At 30.5% G+C, this 20,661-nt stretch overlaps 1 protein-coding gene across 4 annotated transcripts in view; it reads right to left on the bottom strand.

Annotated features, from left to right (window-relative positions):
* LOC111635999 (dyslexia-associated protein KIAA0319-like protein) overlaps positions 1–17,696 on the bottom strand; it is a 61,432-nt gene extending 43,736 nt beyond the window's left edge. For 3 of the 4 annotated variants that reach the window (XM_023381151.1, XM_023381150.1, XM_023381147.1), the window contains exons 1-2: positions 17,487–17,696; positions 17,337–17,408 (exon numbers count right to left, since the gene is read on the bottom strand). The gene's annotated coding sequence lies outside the window, so the exon portion shown is untranslated. The remainder of the gene's footprint in view (positions 1–17,336; positions 17,409–17,486) is intronic. The other variant, XM_023381149.1, reaches the window with a different exon arrangement.
* Between the last annotated feature and the right edge of the window lie 2,965 nt (positions 17,697–20,661).

The raw sequence follows: 20,661 nt of genomic DNA on the forward strand, positions 1-20,661 counted from the left end.
AAATGATGTAATTTGAATATAAATTATTTATAAATACGTATGTCAAGTTATATTTTTATTACTACGTAAAATATATTTAAGAGTTTACGACCACTGTGCCGGGTGAGACGTTGTTGAAACAAAAAAAGTTATGCATTCCATCACGTACATAAACAGTGTCGTAATTCGCCAAGTGCAAATCAGCAAATTCGTAAAATTTTTGTTTATTTTGAACAATCCGGATAATCGAAAATCCAGATAATGGAGGTCCGGATAATCGAGGTTCTACTGTATTAGTATGGGAGGCAATCTCCCTGTAAATGGAGTTGAGGTGGTGGTTGTACTCAACCACCACACGAGACTGTATGCTACTTATGTTGTGTGTTCCGTGCGTCACTACCCGTGTGTTAGAAGTGTAGTTAGCGGCCATTCTTGTGGAGTATGCGTGGGAAAGGTTGTGTACCAGGCTCCTGCTATATCCGTGCTGTAATGCTATGTTCTGAATGCGTTCTAACTCCATCTCAGTGTCCTCAGATCTAGTGTGGTGTGTAAAAGCCCGTTTTATTAGGGCCCAAAAAGCCGCAATCTTATAAGAGTATGGGTCCGCAGAGTTGGCGAGGATGAACAATGGCTTATAGCATGACTTGTAATATACCTTCGTTACCACCCTAGTGCCATTAAGTTGCAGGTAGATATCCAGGAAATGTGCCGCAGTATTGCTCATCTGATCCAATTTGAGGGTGAGGCAGTAAGGATTGCTATTCATTGTGCTTATGAAATTGTTTATGTTCGGTTCCACTTTCCATAGAATACATATGTCATATATATATCTCTTGTACATGTAAATGTTGGAAACGAACTTAGGTATGACCTTTCCCTCGAGCTGCCTTATTACCAACTCGCACAAATCCCCAGAGAGGGGGCTGCCCATGGGTACGCCACGCTTTTGTAAATACATATTGTTGTTAAAGCGGAAAAAGGAGGTGTGACATAGAATGTGCGCCAGCTCTAAAACGTGCTTACGATGTGCAGTGGCACCAGGTTCACTAAGTAATAGATCCCTAATCGCACAGAAGCATGATTTTATTTTGATTGATGGATATAGATACAAAGTCAAGGACTGTGATGTACGCATCCTCTGTTATGGTAAGAGGTCGCAAGGTATCCATTAAATCTGTGGAGTTTTTGATTATCCACGGATAATTACTCAAGCTTACACGTATTCGTTTGTGCACAGCTGAATCTAACAAATGCATCGGGAATCTAGCCTTATCAAGAACAGGTCTGAGGGAAGGCGATTCTTTATGCGTTTTAGCGAACGCAAAAAGCTGGGGGGTGTCTGGTGAGGCAACCACTGCCCTGTTTAAGCTCCATTCTTTAGCAAAGCGGGTTTGTGTGAACCTTTTTACCCGCGCTTGTAGCCTATTTACATACAATTCATCGATGGGTTCGCAGTCAGTGTCCACTATGTACGTCTGCATTAACGAATTGTAAGTGTCCTCTTTCAATAAGACAAGGGCCCTGCTTTTATCCACCTTGAGGACGATGATGTGTTGTTCTGTTAACCATTTCTTGGATCTAGAGAGCAGTTTCCAGAAACTATGATTCCGGTTTCGGCTGTTGGATGATCAGATAACCTTTCCTGCGCATACGCCACAAGAATGGCCGCTAACTACACTTCTAACACACGGGTAGTGACGCACGGAACACACAACATAAGTAGCATACAGTCTCGTGTGGTGGTTGAGTACAACCACCACCTCAACTCCATTTACAGGGAGATTGCCTCCCATACTAATACTAAGATTACATACAAGAGGCCAAACACGGTATATGAACTACTCCGCAGTGGCAAAGACAAGATAAATAGAAAGCAAGCACCAGGTGTTTACATGGTCCCGCTCTGGGATGACAGGTTTCAAAGGGAATTAGTTTATATTGGGTCAACAAAATTCATTGAATCAAAGCTCATTGAATAAAAGATTGCAGGAACACAATTATGATATCGTTAATAAAAGGCACACCACCGCCCTTTCGACATATGCGACTGAACCCGGCATAAGAGCTGACCTGCATGAGGCCAAACTGATTAAACTTTCTCACCGTGAAGAACACTTACGAAACCTTGAGGCACTTGAAATTTACAAGGCCGGGTTACGCACCAATTGCATTAACTCTAATGATGCCGGTAATGTGTCACACGCTTGGAAATACTGCTATGAATGAACTGGCAATGCCCACACTAGCAGTTATAAGCCACACTTCCATTTGATGTATTTATATATGTCACTATAGGAACGTATGTATTGCATTTATGTCATTATATGTATATCAACGTATGGATCACGTATAGGAAAATATGTATCACATTTAACATGTCATCGACATGGCAATGCACATGCATAACTTTTTATTCTTTTAAATTACAGTGGTACTGTTCCATTTTTTGAAAATAATTTTAGAGCTTTTGTTCTATGCATTCACATGTTCGAATCTAACGGTTTTTAAACCTGAAGAAGACCGAATGTATGATCGAAAACGTTAGTTTGATATTAAATGTTTATTACTGGAGTGATAAGGTTTAGGAGTGTTAATCTAAAAAATTGTAAAATTTCCTAAGAATAAACAAGTTAAATTCACTCTTTTGTATCCGATTTCAAAAGAATTAAAAACAGAGATGGACTACGACTCTCTGTTTTTAATTCTTTCGAAATCGGATACAAAAGAGTGAATTTAACTTGTTTATTCTTAGGAAATTTTACAATTTTTTTAGAATTATTGTTTTTAACATTTATAATAACCGATCCCATTGTTTTAATATTTATTTTACTATTACTATTAGTATTGTCTATTTTATACTACTATACATGTTATTCTACTCTCAATCTATGTATCACATTAGTTGATTTGTATCGGTCATCTCACCATCTGTTCATACCTCTTCTCTAATGTCATACTGTTTGTACGTTATCTTTCTGTTATTATGTACGTATTTACTTGTGCTTTGATATATCTCTGTATTATGCTCTGGCGGTATCAGGAATAAATAAAGATAAAGTAAAATAAAATAAAAAATAAAACTCACATCCAGACCAGGATAACATCATGGAATTTTCACATACCAAATAGATTATTAATTCAATAAACAACAACCTTTCATCCTATAGCTAATTATAATACAAAAAAAAAATGGTTTGGATGTATTTATTATCCATCTTCACGTTTGAAATATAGAACAAAAAACAAAATTAGCCGTTGTAAAATGAAATGTGGTATATAAGTTTGATTTAAAACACATTTACAATTAAATGCTTAATTAGGACTAATTTAAATAAATATGAAGACTGAACAGCTGCAATTTGCAGTTGCTTTTGTCTGTGCACAGATTAACCGTATACCAATTTTTCTTTGCAAACACTCATTTTTCACTCTATTAATCAATTATAATTAACTGCTGGATTAAAAATGATCTATTCTATTCTAGCCATACCATTTTATTCTTCTGCAGTTTGAGCAGAACAATTTTTAAACTCAAAAATTGCACAGAAATAAAGAACTTTAGAAATATAATCAAATAAGTTACACAAAGAAAGCAAATTAATTTGATGAAAGCAAATGAACAATAACACAGCATAAGGTTTAGTGATCCAAATATCCAAATATCCAAAATATCCAAATATGAGGAAAGCACATATTTTACTATATATATTTACATTCTATTATAAATGTCATTTAATGCTAAGTTATTATTTCAAATTTAAAATTAAAATTTATATAATTTATAAATATAGTAAATTTTTCTTTGAAAGATCTGTATTGGACATGAGAAGCCAAAACCCACGAGCAAGTAAGTGGGTGGTGATTGGATCAAGAGAAAAACAAAGCAAATGGAGAAATTGGGATGAGAAGGAAGTGAAACAAGTGGGGGTAGAGGGTTGAACTGAAGTTTGGTTTATTCAATTATGGCAAAGTGATAATTGGGTGATATGCCGAGAGGAATGCTTCATGGGAGGACTTTTGTGAGAAACTGGTCCCTATTTAGGCATTACTAACATGAAGAAAACCTGGAAAACTCTGCCTGGCCAGCCCATTGCCCACAACCTATGAACCACACAAGCCATGAACCCACAACCAACTACTAGTGTTCAGTGGTTTTATCCACTTGGACACTGGTGAGCGGTTGAACTGAGGAGAAGATTATCAAACAGGGGTTGGGCCAAGAGGGGAGTGAAGAAAGTTGGATTGAACAAAACAAGTAAAGAAGTATAGGGCTGGACCAATAATCTCAATAATTAATACAGGATAATTTGTGATTTAAAAAATATAGATTAAATTAATAACTAACACAACTCTCTTAGCTATCACACATGTAGAAGAAACACTAAATTAAAAAAATAAAAGTGTCTTCATATTTTGTCCTTCATTACACCTTTGAGGTCCAAAAATAGTCCTATGAGGGCTTTAATAATATCAATTCTTTCATTAGTTACACATTTTTTAATATTTTTAATTACAATAATTCTCAAACTTCTAAATTATATTAAATCACAAACATCTAAATTATATTGTAAATTTGAAAAATATATTAACATTAAAATAACGCACATCTTATAGTGATCATCTCCTACATAACTAATGCTGAGCACAACACAAAAGAAATAATATTTGATCTATAACAATGTATTTATGGAAGCAGTATCCTACATAAAATTCTTCTTCCTAAGATTCCTATTACTAAATCAGCTTAGAATTTCCATATATTTTTCCAAAAACTTTTACACTTTTCCACCATAGAAGATATTCATTCACCATTATTAATTGTTTTCATCTATATAATAATATGATCACTACCAAAAGCTTTATTATTCTTTATCATATAATATCTTTTCCTTTCATTTTGTTACATTGATAATAGAATTTGTTGTTAAAATGAATCAGAACATTCCTTTAATATCTTTTCATTTCTTAATGAAGTGTCTGATAAAATTAAACATGTTATAGATTATCGGTTTAACCTTTCAAATTTTGCTTTAAATTTCAGTTCCAAAGTATCAATAAGAGACTTCACAAATATAAATATTTGTTATTAAACTTAAAATATTTTTTTAAAATATGACAAAAAAAATTGCCAAAACATAAAGCAGACATTACAGTCGACCCCCCTATAACGTACGTTCCTATAACGACAATTCCTATAACGTAGCGAAAAAATTGTAGCAACTTTCGTATAACGTACCTCCTATAACGTCGTTTCGCGACAAGATTGATAGAGTCTGGACCAATAGTGGATGAGCAGCCGAACTACTTTCCTCCGACCCTGCGCCACGCTACGGAGCGGCTAAATTGAGTTTGCTATCGTCTGTTTAGTATTATATATAAATTATATATAAATTAGGTACTGTACATATAATTATATATTAATTATATATAAATTAGGTACTGTATATATAATTATATATTAACTTAATTTATTGTAACTTTATTATAATTATATATATGCTTTCTGCCGCCTGGCAACACGCTACGGAGATTTTAGGCTAGTAAGTTGAGTTTATTATCGTCTGCACAGTATGTAAATTAGGTACCGTAAGTCTAATACAGCACTAATTTTATACATTTCTTGTGAAAGAAACACTTCTTATTCAACGGCCATAAAAATTATTTATATTAATGATGTCTCCAAAGGTCAAGTTATTTTTCCGCCAAAAATTCGTTATCAGAAATTGCGGCCGTCGTTTCGCGTGCTGTTCCGCGATGAAAACCAGCTTTAAGCAACGGCGTAGTCGAACGGTGTAAGTAATCCTACAATTTTTTGTTTATAGCATAGTTTATACAGATTATTCCCAAAAAATTATACGTGTTTTGGAAATGTTGAGTGGAATTAGTCTAGAATCGGTTAATTTTATAGTAGAAAACCTTTCGTACAGCCTTAGTCCGTAAAATTCAAACCTATCGGGCTGCGATTGGCTCACGTATTTAATCATTCCTACAACATAATTTTCGGTTAGCGTGGAACGTATCTAAGCGTTATAGGGGGGTCTACTGTATTTTAATTCAGTTTCAAGTAAATGAATCTAACTGAAAGAATCGATGGCTGGACTTAGGGTGGTTAATTGTGCCTTTCATTCTGGAAATTTTGCATCAAATTCAGGCAATCAAAAACTTCCAGAAATTTCTCATAGGCAGGTATGTCAATCCATCCAATTACCCCCTTGTAGGCTGTTTGTTGACTTTTAATTAACTGAATATAGAAAAAATTCACACAATTGCAGTATGAATGTCTAATGCAAACTAAAATACTGAGTACAACTGCAAAGAAACCATTACACTAATAAATTCTCAAACATAATTTTCAAATTTTCAAAATGATAACTGTTACAGACATCCAGTAGTGCTTGTAGTACCTATGAGCTTGGCGAACCAATGATAAGTACAGTAATGCCAACAAGATGGGGAATCTATAAGCATACCTTGTTTCTAAAATGTCTTGTAAATTGAAATCTTGTAAATAGGGACAGGCTTATCCATAGTTTCTTATGATTAAAATTTATACACCATTCCAACATAACCCAGTCATCCTATCAAGTATTCCCCAAAAATATTAAGGAGCTACAAAATATCTATATATCTATCTACTAACAATTCTTAATAGAACATAATAAAATAGTATAAGCCAAACAATTTCTGGATTAGATCAAGCTGTATTACTGCTACCATTAATAATTAAATGCTAAGGAACTTGGCCTAGATGTAGGCATTAATAAACACCATCTCTTATTAAATTTAATAGTTAGAATTAATATTTATTAATTAATTTAGAAGGTTCTGGAAGAGACAGTAATATTATTTTTAATTATTAATAGTAGCAGTAATGTAACCCAATTTAACCTGGCAATCATTTGGCTTTGATTTGGCTACAGACGTTTGTATTTAAATAAAATAAGTAAATTGAAAGTGTTGATTACGTTATTTATTAATATAAAAGGAATCAATAAGAAATGAGAAAAAGGAATACAACAAATAAATTATCATATATTTCTTTATTCACTAAACAAAACAACAACAGTAGATTGAATGGCAGTATCTATGAACATTCAAAGAAAATTTTCCCATAGGGGTAGAGCTTGGAGGAGATAAGTAATTACATCAGTAAATTTTTATTTATTTATTTAATTTTTGGGGAATTCTTTTCACAAGTAGATTATAGATGACATTATTGCATCAAAGTACCCATGGTCAACAGTATAAGATTACATATCTGAACCACTTTTACAATTATAATTTGTGGAAGTTTTTACTTAATCCCAGGAAGGTAAGTGCCCCATTTTCCCCTCTGTAGATAGATACCTATAGCACTATTTCTAATGAACAAATGTGAATGAAGGAAAGATAACAGAGATTGGAACATACAAGCCATTTAATCAGAGAGCATGGAAATTTCAATCTTATCGTAATAGTAATTAATTAATTAATTAGACTACTCTGTTCTTATAAATATTAGTCAATGTTCATTGTTGTAAATCAGGAAGAGAAATAAAATAAAACAGTTTGTTGTATCAAATTCTTATATATTGTTATATATACATATAGTGTGACCCATAAATGAGGATCACAATATATATATAACATGATAAAATCCTTAAATACTACATAAAAAAANAATTTGTGGAAGTTTTTACTTAATCCCAGGAAGGTAAGTGCCCCATTTTCCCCTCTGTAGATAGATACCTATAGCACTATTTCTAATGAACAAATGTGAATGAAGGAAAGATAACAGAGATTGGAACATACAAGCCATTTAATCAGAGAGCATGGAAATTTCAATCTTATCGTAATAGTAATTAATTAATTAATTAGACTACTCTGTTCTTATAAATATTAGTCAATGTTCATTGTTGTAAATCAGGAAGAGAAATAAAATAAAACAGTTTGTTGTATCAAATTCTTATATATTGTTATATATACATATAGTGTGACCCATAAATGAGGATCACAATATATATATAACATGATAAAATCCTTAAATACTACATAAAAAAATTCATTACATATACAAGAAACTAAACTAGATAAATTTCAAATAATTCAAAACAAAAAACCCTTATAATCCAGCAATAATTTTCACTGAACCAACAATTTAAACTATCTTAAATGGCCTTTAAGTTAGTTATAAATAATTTTAAATTAAAAACTATACAAGGTATGAGTATGCAGTAAATTCGTTTTAGTTATTAATTATATGAATAATTTTTCTTTTTACTTTAAAAATTTAATTAGACGACATCCAAAAAATGTTCTGATTTATTATATTTATATGAAAAATAGACATTAAAAACAATTAATAAACCACTTTAAATCTTAATTTATTATATTTGTGTTAACATAACTGTTCCTAATTTGACAAATTCATTTTATTATATTCTTGAAATGATATAATACTTTTACTAGAAATATAGAAAACACATTTTTGTATAAAAATAATTATAAATATGAAAATTTACTCAGTTTTCAGTGTTAATTTAGTATATCTTTTAATAAAATTATGAAATTTGAACATTGTTACATCTCATGTTATAAAACATCATAATCACAACTGAAGCAACATTCCTCTGTATACTCCATATAAGGTTAAGAAATTTTGCATGAATAATATCTGAGGTTTCTGGATATAAACAAAACTAAACAGTCTTTCATTTGTAAAAATGATGGCATTGTTTAAAGAGTGAATGATTCTCTAGTGCAAACAGATCATGTCTAGTTACAATTTGATCCATCAGTGAAAACTAATAGAATTATTAAAGTCCAAGAAGCTAATATGTTCAACATGTTGATTTGAGATTGCCTCTTGTCCAGGCTGTTTTTCAAATTTAAAGACAACAAAAATAATTGGCCTCTAAGAGCATAAGTAAAAAATAATAATAATAATACATCCCAGCTACAATTAGAAAGAGCCTTGTCTAAGTTTTCATGGAACACATTACAAGATCACCCATTCATCTACCCTTCATCCAAGGATGCAAAAAACAAAATCTTAACTATAACAGTGCAAATCATAGCCAATATACCACAGGTATTCTTTATCCAATTTCCACTTTTATAAAATAAATGTTTTTTTTTTATTTCTTCTGTTCCCATATTTCAGATCATTATGCTTACAGAAATGTTGTTGCTGATAAACAAAGATTTTCCACTGAATGCAGTTATATAGGTTACGAATGCAAATTTAACAATCTGATCTATTGATATTTACAAAAACAAGGCCTCCCAATGAGATCCTCATTACAATCAATCTTAATAGAAATATTTGTGACAAATTCAGAATGCGAAATTTTTTAAAGTTTCATCAAAATAAATCATCCTGTCTTATACTTGCAATATATAGATGACATACTCTGTAGCACAGGCAGTGTTGCTAGATGAGTTTAATGACTTTGTTCATAATCTAAATAATATATATTTCACCATTAAATTCACTGTAGAGTATGAAACTAGTCAACAGACAATCTCTTTTTTTGACTTAAAAATTTTCCACAGTGGCCATAGTTTAAGTTTTAGAATAAACTACAAGTTTAATGTTCTCCTGTCTATCATCTCTAGTAATTCCTACAAGTCATAGCAGTACAAGCACATGACCATAAGTTTTTAATATGCAGAGCATATATTTTATCATTGTCAACAAGGTTATTAAAAAAACAATTGAACACTATCAGGTTAGCTGTGATCACAGCAGGATACCATATGTGTAAATTTATTTACACACATTTTAAAGTCTATCAATCATTATTTCTAATTATTACACTTTACACCAAGACAATTTATAGTTTTTGTCCATTGTCTATACCTTTAATCCTTAAGTTATAAATAAGACTGGCTGCATTGTTTAAGAGCTGTGGTTACATTATACTTATAATTCCTCTCCAACTTTAAAAAGATTAATTAACTTTAAACTTCTTAATTTTATTAAAAGATACATTTAATTAATATCAGAAACTGAGTAAATTTTCTTATTGGACTGCAATTTGAAAAAACAGGAAACCTATAATTTCCCACTGTCATCCATCCATCCATCCTTAATCTTGAGAATAATGTTAGATAGACCATATACAGAAAGCTTAAGGACAGGAGACTTCAATTAACTATATATGAACTTATGGTCTAGACCAAAAGTCACGCAAATTAAATTAAAAAATTTCCCCTGAATGGAGTTACAAAGATAAATGGCATAACTGTTGATATCAGGAAAAGTATGATGTACAGGGGCAAGGCACTATAACTTTAAGATGGAAAATATACATTTTAAATTGAATAAATTAAGAATATGATTAAAAATTGTAGTCCAGCATTGTCCTGAAGTCAGAATAAATAATTGCTCGTTTTATATACATTGTGGTGTATGCCTTATAAATCAATAAAAAAATAGTAATGAAATATGATGAAAGTTTCAGGCAAGTCATCCTATCATTAATAATTATTATTAATACTGTATTAATATAGAAATCTAAATGATATCAATTATATGTAACTTTCATATATTTTTATTCTAATTGAATATCATATCAGATTAACAGTTCAGCTTTCATTAAGTACAAAATTACTGACAATATAAATTATCTGATATGATAATTTATATGATCTGTAATTTATTATTTCCTATGTGCACACACACACACTCATACATACAGAAAAACTCCTAAATTTTTTTGCATTTCTCAACATTTCAAGGTTTCCCAAGTCCAAAAATGTAAATATCTTGGGCAGGTCATTTATTGACTGATCACCATACTTTCCCTCTGTTATATATAACATAACCGGGAAAGTAATAAGATAAATATTGACATAAGTTTATTTAATCAAAATATTGTATCAAATTCAAAAAGTATACACAAACAAATAGTATAGACAATTTCTATATAAATTCAAGAGTGCATCTATTTATTTCCATTTAAATATTTTTCAACTCATTGTTAGATCGAACACTTTCAGAACAGATTCAAACCATTCCATGAACTAAAACTAACCTCTAAAGTTTATTAATATAAATTTTAATCTCGCTTTATTGAAATTAAAGTGGGATTTAGCTATAAATAGCAAACTTTAACTAACATGTTAATTTAACATACTTCTTTAAAACATTAATTTAATTCAAATTGTTTTTCTTGAAGTGAAAACATTTTAGAAAATTCTAACATTTTCAATTTCTCACATTGATTTTTACTTTTCTCCAGTTGTGAGATAGCCTAGCTATTTATATATAAGAAATTACAATTTTAACCAATTAAACTCAACACTAAACCTCCAAATTCAAGATAATGGAAATATAGAAATAACACAAGTAACTAAATATAATTATAACTAATATTGTCACATTCTTTCCTCCTTAGAATAGAAGAAATGTAAGACAGCTATTGAGGTTTAATAAAGTGACAAAATTAGAAAGAGCCTTGTCTAAGTTTCCATGGAACATATTACAAGATCACCCATTCATCTACCCTTCATCCAAGGATGCAAAAAACAAAATCTTAACTATAACAAACAGTGCAAATCATAGCCAATATACGACAGGTATTCTTTATCCAATTTCCACTTTTATAAAATAAATGTTTTTTTTTATTTCTTCTGTTCCCATATTTCAGATCATTATTCTTACAGAAATGTTGTTGCTGATAAACAAAGATTTTCCACTGAATGCAGTTATATAGGTTACGGATGCAAATTTAACAATCTGATCTATTGATATTTACAAAAACAAGGCCTCCCAATGAGATCCTCATTACAATCAATCTTAATAGAAATATTTGTGACAAATTCAGAATGCGAAATTTTTTAAAGTTTCATCAAAATAAATCATCCTGTCTTATACTTGCAATATGTAGATGACATACTCTGTAGCACAGGCAGTGTTGCTAGATGAGTTTAATGACTTTGTTCATAATCTAAATAATATATATTTCACCATTAAATTCACTGTAGAGTATGAAACTAGTCAACAGACAATCTCTTTTTTTGACTTAAAAATTTTCCACAGTGGCCATAGTTTAAGTTTTAGAATAAACTACAAGTTTAATGTTCTCCTGTCTATCGTCTCTAGTAATTCCTACAAGTCATAGCAGTAGAAGCACATGACCATAAGTTTTTAATATGCAGAGCATATATTTCATCATTGTCAACAAGGTTATTAAAAAACAATTGAATGCTATCAGGTTAGTTGTAATCACAGCAGGATACCATATGTGTAAATTTATTTACACACATTTTAAAGTCTATCAATCATTATTTCTAATTATTACACTTTACACCAAGACAACTTATAATTTTTGTCTGTTGTCTATACCTTTAATTAATCCTTAAGTTATAAATAAGACTGGCTGCATTGTTTAAGAGCTGTGGTTACATTATACTTATAATTCCTCTCCAACTTTAAAAAGATTAATTAACTTTAAACTTCTTAATTTTATTAAAAGATACATTTAATTAATATCAGAAACTGAGTAAATTTTCTTATTGGACTGCAATTTGAAAAAACAGGAAACCTATAATTTCCCACTGTCATCCATCCATCCATCCTTAATCTTGAGAATAATGTTAGATAGACCATATACAGAAAGCTTAAGGACAGGAGACTTCAATTAACTATATATGAACTTATGGTTTAGACCANTAATAGAGTTATATATATAATACTGTGATTTTGCTTATTGTAATCATATTGGATCAAGATTGTTTTGATAATAATAATCAGCTGATAACAATAACCAGAAGCTGTCATCTTACAGGGCATGTATTTATTCTAAAATAGGGATAATCAACCAGTCAATTGCAAACAGGTTAATCTGATAACAATAACTGGCAAGATTTTACACAGGAAATATAGAACTGATTTGAAAACAGGTTTTGATTATATTAAGTGGTTGACAATGTTAACTAGTGATCAAGCAGTGACCATTTTTAATAGTAATTTATCATAAGCATTATCATTTCTGTTATTTATATTGTAATACTTAGATAATTTAATTGTAAAATACTAATTAGAAATACATTACTATAATTAATTTGAAAAAATACATCATGTATATTGCACATAAGTGCTGTTCATGTTTTGATTATACATTAAGATTTAGATATGAAATGAATTATCTGCTTTTTCTACTATTTCTGCCATAAGTAAAATAATGTGTTTAAAGTACTCTTTTGTATATTAGCAGTTTGCTTTTGAAATATTTTATTTTAAAATTTTTAGCATGAATTTAATAAAAATAAACTTTTTAAATAATCATAGAGGAATCAGGAAAACAATAATTTTAAAAGGATATGTCTGTTTAAGCATTTTATCTTTTATAAATAGAAGTAAAGTCAATAGGTTTAGTTTTGAATAATTAATTAAACCATAAAAATGGATTTTTAATTTAAATCATTTCAAATCTTTAATAATGTGAGTATTTTGCTTAAATACTTTTATTTGATTTCTGTGTGCTGTTATTTTTTTAATCTTATATTCTATCTTATAACATATGATAAGAAACATAAATTGCATTGTTAAAAATAATTATATTATGTATAAATTAGAGTTATAAGTTATTTATTGAAATTATCCATTAAATAAAAGTCCCATAAAATGAGACTCTATTTCCATGAATTTTTATAGAGAAAATTATAATCCATTTTTGGATTCTAAAAATCCAAATATGAAAAAAAAATGAAAATAAGAGTAATAAATGATGTAAAAATAACGATATTTAAAAAGGATGTATGAATAAAATCCTTATTTCTATGTTTTGGTGAAATTTGGTTAAGTTTAAATGAATAAGATGATTTTTCTTTCAGTAAAATGTTGGTATCTATTTATGCAAAATTAATTAAATTTCATCAAAAATATGAAAAGAATAATTTTGAACTTGAGACAAAAAACCAATTGCACTTACATCAGAGATGTTAACTGAAAGAATCATTCTACAATTTTACAAAACATATATACTTAGAAGAATTACACTCACTGAGTATTTCTTATATGCATTGCTTAGCTTACAAAGATAAGGTGACAACTAGATTAGAATGTGGTAGATGGATGGACAATAAGGAAGCTAACACTTTTTCTAGAAAAATTTTAATTACTATTCAAAATCACCCAGACAATAATTTTATGAAACTAATAACAGAATACTGTAATAGGCAAATACTTTTATTGTGGAAACTAAAACCCACAGGATTTATCTGTAAGTTTATGTGTGTCTTTCTCCACAAAATCACCCAAACAGTTTAAAACATAACAAGATTATTCGTTGCACTGTAAAAAATTCCTTTTTCATTCGTTGCACTGTAAAAAATTCCTTTTTCTATGGCTGCAGCCACTTGGTGATGACAGCTTTCACTTTATCACTACAATGACCACATATATGTTCTTTCAAATGTGAATAAATTTGAAAATCAGAGGAGAACAGATTCAGGCTGATCAAGGATGTCACATAACTTGAAACTACTCAATATCCTTTATAATTTTCATCACTTACATTTCTTCATTCACTTGCAAACTTTGATGATAATGACAGTCTTCATATACCTTTCTAAGCTGATGATGGATTTCAGCAGGTGAATCTATTTGGCCCACAAAAATAACTGCTTGGACTTTGGAAGATCACTTTTTTAACTCTGTCATCATTTTGGGATGCTACATCACATCTGTTCAAAAGTCATTCATTCTAACCATTTATTGATACTAATCTGGATCATTACTAATTATCTGCATTGGAGTTACACTCAATGGTACTTTTGTTTTTAAGTTACGGACTTTATCTTTTTGATCATCCCTTTTATCTTTCATTACTGTGTTACAGTAATGAAAGATAAAAGGGATATATGTTTGAATATATATTTAAATATATACTGTATGTTTAAATATATGTTTGAAATTATTAATAGAGATTTTAAGGTACACAGATAAGTTTATATGTTTGAATATATATTTTCTAAAACATTTTTTCCAAGAAGAGCAGTTTAAATTGGATTTGTGTAAACTCTCTTGTTTCTTTTATACTCTAGTCACAATAAGTCTCTTAACAGCAATCAGCAACTATAACCAATTAATATATGTAGTCTGATCTTTCTCAGTTAGAATATGTTTAGAAATACTTACCAGTTTTAGTTAGACCTAGTATTCAAAAATATCACCTAAAAGCTTTCCAATGATTTACTGCTTGCTATAAGACACACCGTTCTTGAACAGCGTGTTAATGAGTAACCAATCAAATATTGATTACATCTTTTACAGTTGCCAACTAACTAATCAGTAAACATTTCCAAACAGACACTTAGGTTTACCAAAGGTAGGAATGCCATTAAGCTATGTGTTGTAGAAGGATAGTTAATGATGTTACAATGCCATTATACAATTGCATTCTAGGATTTGTGATATCACATTTGTTAAAATCAATGTTGAAATAAAATGACTGTGCTAGAGAAATGAGTAAATTAAAGCAATGTTCATTATTTAAAAACAAATGTACAATAGACACAGAACCAATTCCTGGTGTGTACAATCCAAAAAATGAACACTGCACAAATGTTTTCAAACTCCTTCTGAGTTCTTCTTCAGGTGTGACAAAATGGTTACCTGATGGAATGTTATCGAAACAAACATTTATTTGTAAAAATGTTTTAAAGTAACGTAATTTGAACCACCTTTCAAAACTATAAATATAAATTTAATGCTACATAGACATTGTCACGTGCATAACGATCATTCAATTAATGACTATAATGTTGTGTCAAACAAGGTCTGCCAGGCCATCGACAACACCATTTCCTCCTTAAAATTTATACATGACGACTCAAAGTTTGACACAACATTATAGTCATTAATTAATTGAATGATCATTATACACATGACAATACCTAAATACCTACATGCCTACATTCATTAGTCTAACCCAGTGTTTCTCAACCTCTTACGAATCATCGCCCCCTTCACTTCAAAACTCCAATGCTGAGGGCCAAGGCTAACGCCAAATTCTTACTGCATTCAATAGACTGGTGACTAGTATAATGTTATTTGTTTAATTATTGTACGATATAACGAATAAAATATCTAATTATTCTTAATATAATGTTTTACTATATCACCCAGAAAATTCTTTTTCGCCCCACAAAATATAAATTGTTACTAATCACCCCCTCAACATGTAAAAACACCCACATGGGGGCGATATCACCCCCGTTGAGAAACACTGGTCTAACCAGTGTTAACCACCATTAGCAGATAGTATGATTAGGTATTATATTATATCTAAATATAAAAATAAAATTAATGAAAATGTTTTTTGTATCATTTATAGTATTTATTTTGATATTTGACACAATATTTTGATTAACTTAACTTTATTATATCAATAAATATACACATCAATCGAAACCCGATAACTTAAGCAAATACACCTACAACCTTTTATTATACTTTTATTTATTTTAATATCTATAAAACAATTAATTTAATTCATATTATTTATTTATAAACAATTCAATTTTATTAATTAATCAATAAAAAAACTTTAAATAGTTGTCTGTCTGCCTTTAAATTAAATTACAAGCAGACACTTTTCTAACTCTTTAAAGGTAGAATATATCTAGTGAAAGGCAGTTTAGATTATTTCTCATATTATATTATATTCCTTTAAATGCTAAATTACATCGCTGAATGAGACAGTTGGGACTTTATCAGAGCCATAGACCAAACCCACAAGAGCAAAAAAGTCAAAGGAGCCATACCTCTACAAGCAACCCTTGGCAAGAAACAGCCCGCGAAACCAACCTACTTTCAGGTCACACACAACCACGAGTCACACGTAGCTCTACTAAGACTATCACATTTAACTATTTAACCCAGGTGACTATGCCAACTTTGAGTAGCCCACTTGACCGTTCGTGGAGTACTCGACATTATATAGTTTTAGCAGGCGTGGGACCAAGGCGCTCGTCCGTCACTCTACATCAAAGTGCACGGCTCCATTATCCGCATCAGTCAAGGCAAGCAATAGCTCACCTCGACCAACACCGAGTATAGGCAGTATACCGATTCATAGTAAAAATTGAGCTTTGGAGGTGAATATCTGGTGTAAGGTCACACATACAGATATGGTTTCATGGACTTTGTACTCACACAATGGAGTGTTTATAACTCTGGGGATGGTAAATCTCTCATTCAGAGTTCACACATTACCCAATTAATTTAAAGGAAAACAGACAGACAGCCAGACAGACAAACAACCTATCTAACTCTTTAAAGGTAGAATATAATTAATAAAAGGCAGGATATATTATTTTTGAAGGATTTAAATTAATAAACTTAAAAGACTATAAATACCACATACCTAACATATGGGAGACTTTACATGAAATGCTTTACTTCATTTCAATTATAAGTCTAATTATATAAATATAATCTGAATCGATAGAAAAACAAAAATGTCAGAAGCATTCAAAGATCAAGCAAAACATATATAAAAAAAAAGTTTGTTTACCACAGCTTGTGTTTACATAAATAACATCAGTTTCTATTAAAAAAGACAAATTCAATGAGGCACTCTAACCAAATCATGTTCGTTTATGTATTTTGATGCATATTAATATATAAAAGATTGCATTATTTTAATAAGATTTTTTTCATAACTCTTATCTTATCTGGAAACAAACGTCAAGTGAAACGCCATTTGCTTTTCCTGTTTTGGAATTTTCCGCCCTCTAATGGTAATTTGAGAAATTGATTATTAATCTTATTGTTATTTTTTTTTAATGGAATAATTTTTAATTATTTTAATTTATCTAATTTTAATTTTAATAATAATAATTAAAATGCTATAATTATCGGTAAGCACTTTTCGACATAAAACTGTCTCCAGGATGGTGACAAGGTATTTTCATTCCTGCACGTAGGGAAAGCTTCCCTAATGGCGTGCTGACTTTCTGGCACGTAACACGCCTTCTACTTCTAATTAGAGAGGTTGCGGCCGACGTTTTCATCGGGAAAACGTGTACGTCGGACGTTCAGCGCCGCATTCCTGTAAGGCTAGAAGTTTGACAATGGCGTTTGGAACGTCAGTGGAATCATGCTCGACGTTCCGAACGTCATTGTCAAACTTCTAGCCTTACAGGAATACGGAGCTGAACGTCCGACGTACACGTTTTCCCGATGAAAACGTCGGCCGCAACCTCTCTATTATTTTACTTCGTTGCTGTTGAAGACATTTGCACTAGTGTCCTCCAGTAAAATTTTCTTTAGACACATGTGTCTAATGCCTAAATAGGGACCAATTTCTCATAGAAAGTCATCCCTGCAGGTATCCCTTTGGCAGATGCCTACGTGTTAAGTTGGCAGCCTACCATTTTGAGGAATTCGGAATGGGTGAAACTTCTGGATATGTCGGCCCCTGCTCGTGTCCCATTGTGGGCTTGACCGAACCCATAATGGGCTTGCTAAAAGATCCCTCTTAAAGGGCAAAAGAATAAAGAAAAATAGATAATCAACCAAAATTTGTATTAATTAGTATATCTTATTATGAGTATTTCTAATAAAAATATAAGGAAAAATATTATTGTTGATATGATTTACAATAAATTAACAATTCAAAATTGAAACAAATGTAATTTAATATATATATAAGTGTTATCTGTTTTGATAGGCATTAAAACTTTTCTATCATAACAATTCTTGTTCTACTTTTATATCATTTAAGATAATAACTAAGATTAACGATTGAATTGATTTGTTGATAACCGGGAATGAATCATTATCATAAGAATTATATAGAGCGGAAATTGTTGCTCGAGGTTACTATACAAGATTTTAATTATGTAAATGTTTCAAATTTATATATATGTAATTTATGATAAAGCTGTGTTGTTATATTATTCTAAATTCTCAAGTTTAATTCCTTGTTTTAAGTTAGTTTCTATGTATTTATAACTTCTTTCACATCTACAAGCAAATTACTTGTAAGATCGGAGTGGTAATCGAACTCGGATCCTAAAGCTAATTTATGACATTTTTCTTTGTTGCCACTCTCGCTAAAAACATGAAAATTATTTAATAATTTTGCATACACAGAAAATTGGATAACTTATCGATATAAACTTAATATATTGTAAATAAATAAACATAGAATGTGACTTAAAGATCTGCCCCAAACGAAATCCGAATTCGGACCCTATCTTTCTTCTTCTTGGGTGTTGATTACAGTGGTCTCATCATCCATGTTATACATGGTATAGTGACAGTAGAGAGTAATGAGTAGAAGTGAAAGCATATTGGAAAACAGTAGGTAAGGTGTAACTAGGAGCACAGTGCCAAGCGTAGAGATGGACACGTATTGAAAGAGAAACTATAGGGAAAGATTGGGGTAAATCAAAAGTTGAGAGAGTGTGAGAGGATGGTCAAATAGAGGTAAATTGTGATCATATTTGTAAAAAAAAAATGATCATGGAGATGAAGAAAACGGAAAAGATTCAGAGCACTGGGAGAGAAGTGTAGCAGAAGCCATGGAGATTAAGCCTATGGAAATTGTTTAATTTAAATGTATTGAAGATAGGCTATTCATTAGCAGAGTAAAGAATATTATTTATTAAAGCACGATCACAAGAGCATTTATCAGAGAAAGAAAGATGGCGATGGCAAAGGAAAGAATTTATAATAATTACTCGAGGCGGGCTCTGTTAGACAACTCGGAAACCAGATTTTAAGATAGGTGTTGAGTCAAAAATAGTTAAGGAGGCGCAAACTTGCGACAAACTGCCAGTATTAGCAGGTTTTATCCAATCGACCACTGGTGGGTATATAAAGTAAAGTCCAGTAACCCATGGGATGGAAATTGAAAAGAACTGTCTTAAAATAAGAATTTTGTTGCTATTTCCACTACACAAAGAAAATACTGTTTGAAACAAAATTCTCCATATTCAATGCATTGAGATAAATTCTCAGTTGTTTAGAGCTCCTATATGTTTTCTTTTTCCACACGTCCTCTTTTTAAACATAAAGTTTTCGTTCTGGTAGATTTTGTAAATCCTTGTATATAAAGCAGAGATGCAAAAATTTGTGGCTTCTCAGTAGGGTAAATAGAACCAATATTACGTGGAGTCTCGAATTAAAAAATGCAAACCGACATTCTCTTCTACTTGTATCACTGTGGATGTAGCTACTAGAGTATTATATATATGTGTGTGTGTATAAATGGTTTGTTATATTAAATTATCTTGATTTTAATTAAATTTATATTACTTCATCTATTTACAAAGATAACCTATATTAATGTTTTTTTCCTCTGAAACGTTAAACTCTATCTTACTACGATTATTCATAACAAAATTACAAGGAAAAACATTAAAAAAGTTACTCGTTTTACAAGTTTTGAGCTTATATTAAATGTTGTTCCAAGCTTAATGATCCGAAGAAATAACTAAATTATGTCTCTGAAAAGTAGTATTTTCTAAGTAATAATAATAATAATATATACATATGTATAACACACACAAATATAAAGCCTATATATTTGTATGTGTTTTACGTATTTTTATTTATTTCGGGGCAATTGGGCTCGTACTTTTGTAAATAAGTTAATTAAATAATTACATTAATTACAGGACATGAATGTGACACACGTATGTATAATATCTGAGTTTGCTCTTCAGGCACAGCTGTAATGG

The sequence above is a fragment of the Centruroides sculpturatus genome, unplaced genomic scaffold, assembly GCF_000671375.1.
Source record: "Centruroides sculpturatus isolate CEXI.00-Female unplaced genomic scaffold, Cexi_2.0 scaffold1015, whole genome shotgun sequence".
NCBI lineage: Eukaryota > Metazoa > Arthropoda > Arachnida > Scorpiones > Buthidae > Centruroides > Centruroides sculpturatus.